The sequence below is a fragment of the Amblyomma maculatum genome, unplaced genomic scaffold, assembly GCF_055883805.1.
Source record: "Amblyomma maculatum isolate TAMU_Amacu unplaced genomic scaffold, ASM5588380v1 scaffold_13, whole genome shotgun sequence".
NCBI classification, from domain to species: domain Eukaryota; kingdom Metazoa; phylum Arthropoda; class Arachnida; order Ixodida; family Ixodidae; genus Amblyomma; species Amblyomma maculatum.
Genome location: NW_028146738.1, coordinates 39,680,435 through 39,683,963, shown reverse-complemented (window position 1 = coordinate 39,683,963; position 3,529 = coordinate 39,680,435). Strand labels below are relative to the sequence as shown.

Here is a 3,529-nt window from a genome sequence, read left to right as displayed (position 1 = left end):
ATCCGTATTTCACGCACTTTATTTTCAGAAGACGTCAACGTTCCCGCGTGTGGTCAGGAAATTTCTTCAGGGCTAATCTCCGCACAAGCTTCTGAGACGTGGCATAGCCGTCAGTGCCAGTATAGCCCCTAGACCTACTAATATTTCATGGCAAACAGTTCCTGCTCCGACAACAGACCTCCATGGGAAGGCGACCTGTTCAAGTGCCGATTATGCGCGTATACTTCACCGAACTTCGCAGGTATTGACTTACATATGGTGCTGGAACACTCGAACGAAAACCCAGCCTTAGATTCACAGGTTCCCGTGGTGTTTACAAGGACCTTCAACTGGGAGAATCGTATGGTACATCACACAGTAGGACAAACATATGAAGCTGAGGCGTGCCCGTTTCGCGCTCCTGAGCCTACCTTTCCAACTCAGGAAACGAGGACGGGTTGTAGCTATATTCCTCAAACATGTGACCCGTACCCTTGTTCATCTGATCAGTCGTCGCATTTAATCGACCACAAGCGCACGCAGGCCTGCGTTCTACCTTACAAATGTGTCCCGCGCTCTCATAAAGCTCCTTGTCCAAGCGAAATAAATCGACATGAGCGCACGTTCACAAGTGAGGGACCATACAAATGTGACACTTGCGCTTATGCAGGTGCTACCTCTTGCCAAATAACTGTGCACAAGCGCCGCAATCACACTGGCGAGAAACCTTACAAATGCGACACCTGTCCTTATGCAGCTGCTAGTTTGAAAACATTAACTGCGCACAAGCGCACTCACACTGGCGAGAAACCTTACACATGCGACACCTGTCCTTATGCAGCTGCTAGTTTGAAAACATTAACTGCGCACAAGCGCACTCACACTGGCGAGAAACCTTACACATGCGACACCTGTCCTTATGCAGCTGCTAGTTTGAAAACATTAACTGCGCACAAGCGCACTCACACTGGCGAGAAACCTTACACATGCGACACCTGTCCTTATGCAGCTGCTAGTTTGAAAACATTAACTGCGCACAAGCGCACTCACACTGGCGAGAAACCTTACACATGCGACACCTGTCCTTATGCAGCTGCTAGTTTGAAAACATTAACTGCGCACAAGCGCACTCACACTGGCGAGAAACCTTACACATGCGACACCTGTCCTTATGCAGCTGCTAGTTTGAAAACATTAACTGCGCACAAGCGCACTCACACTGGCGAGAAACCTTACACATGCGACACCTGTCCTTATGCAGCTGCTAGTTTGAAAACATTAACTGCGCACAAGCGCACTCACACTGGCGAGAAACCTTACACATGCGACACCTGTCCTTATGCAGCTGCTAGTTTGAAAACATTAACTGCGCACAAGCGCACTCACACTGGCGAGAAACCTTACACATGCGACACCTGTCCTTATGCAGCTGCTAGTTTGAAAACATTAACTGCGCACAAGCGCACTCACACTGGCCAGAAACCTTACACATGCGACACCTGTCCTTATGCAGCTGCTAGTTTGAAAACATTAACTGCGCACAAGCGCACTCACACTGGCGAGAAACCTTACACATGCGACACCTGTCCTTATGCAGCTGCTAGTTTGAAAACATTAACTGCGCACAAGCGCACTCACACTGGCGAGAAACCTTACACATGCGACACCTGTCCTTATGCAGCTGCTAGTTTGAAAACATTAACTGCGCACAAGCGCAATCACACTGGCGAGAAACCTTACACATGCGACACCTGTCCTTATGCAGCTGCTAGTTTGAAAACATTAACTGCGCACAAGCGCACTCACACTGGCGAGAAACCTTACACATGCGACACCTGTCCTTATGCAGCTGCTAGTTTGAAAACATTAACTGCGCACAAGCGCACTCACACTGGCGAGAAACCTTACACATGCGACACCTGTCCTTATGCAGCTGCTAGATTGAAAACATTAACTGCGCACAAGCGCACTCACACTGGCGAGAAACCTTACACATGCGACACCTGTCCTTATGCAGCTGCTAGTTTGAAAACATTAACTGCGCACAAGCGCACTCACACTGGCGAGAAACCTTACACATGCGACACCTGTCCTTATGCAGCTGCTAGTTTGAAAACATTAACTGCGCACAAGCGCACTCACACTGGCGAGAAACCTTACACATGCGACATGTGTCCTTATGCAGCTGCTACTTTGGGAACTTTAACTCGGCACAAGCGCACTCACACTGGCGAGAAACCTTACAAATGTGATACCTGTCCTTATGCAGCTGCTAGGTCTTCACATTTATCGCGGCATAAGCAGAAGCACACTGGCTAAAAACCTTACAAATTCAACGTATGTGCTTCTGCAGCTGTTCACTCTTCACATTTCGCTCTGCACAATAGCATACACACTGACTAAAACCGTATATTCTACATGTATGCTTGAGCAGCTGTTCGCTCGTCAGGTTTAGCTTTGCATAAGCGCCCGAACACTGGCTGTAAACATTGCGAAGACGACATGTACCCTTGCGCAGTTCACCGCTCTTCCGATTTAGCTCTGCACAAACGCGCGTACACTGGCTAAGAACCTTATAAATGCGACATGTCGTTTTGCTCCTTCTCAGACTTTGAAATCACCTGCATACAAGCCCATGCACACTGGTGCTGAACTTCAAAAATACGGCATATACTCTTACGTAGCTGCTCGGCCTTAACATTTATCTCTGCATAAGTGCATCACAGTAGCCAGAAACCTTATAAAATGCGATTTGCGTTCATTTGATTTAGCTAGGCTTCGCGTTGAGCTGTACATAGGCGCAATCACACTAGAGAGCGATCTAAAATGTGTCCTGTTGCCTTTTGCAGCACCTCATTACTCATGTTTCACCCAAAACCAGCGCACGGACACAGGCCATGGTGACTTTATAAATGTGATTTTTACTCTTTATCACAAATCGGTTTTTGCATTTAGCTCGGGACAAGGACAAGCATACGAAAGAGAGATTTTACAAATCAGACAAAGTGCATTTTACAGCTTCTCTGCCTCCGCATTAACTCGAAACGTGCACCTGAAAACCAGAGATTTACCTTAAAACTAATATGTGCCATTTTGCAGCTGAGCGATTTACACGTTATGCTGAGCACAAACGCACGCACAGCTTTTCAGGCTGCACATGCCTCCGCGCAAGGGACACACACTGACAAGCAATGCTACCAATTAAGCAGTTCCCTTTTGTAGCTATTTAGTCTATAATAGTATCTGCTAAAAGCGAAGCACACTGCGACGTGACTTTTGACGGGCGACGTATTTTCTCATGCAGTGTAATTAAGCACAGTTTAATGCGTCATATGTGTATACCGGCACCGAAAGATATCACTGCAACATTCGCTCTTTCGTGTGTTTATAAACCATAGCCTAAGGCTAGCAATATGTTTTTGTCACAGGCACTGTGTTATAAGGGTAGAGACCCGCGCGTGATGAATGTAATGGTCTATAGAATGTCTTCTCACACACGGAGGATGCCTCTTTCCTCCCTTTTTACAGACATCGGCTGACGTTCTCCATG

At 47.2% G+C, this 3,529-nt stretch overlaps 1 pseudogene; it reads left to right on the top strand.

Annotated features, from left to right (window-relative positions):
- Positions 1 to 255: 255 nt before the first annotated feature.
- LOC146172615 (uncharacterized) lies at positions 256 to 2,677 on the top strand (annotated as a pseudogene).
- The last annotated feature ends 852 nt before the right edge of the window (positions 2,678 to 3,529 follow it).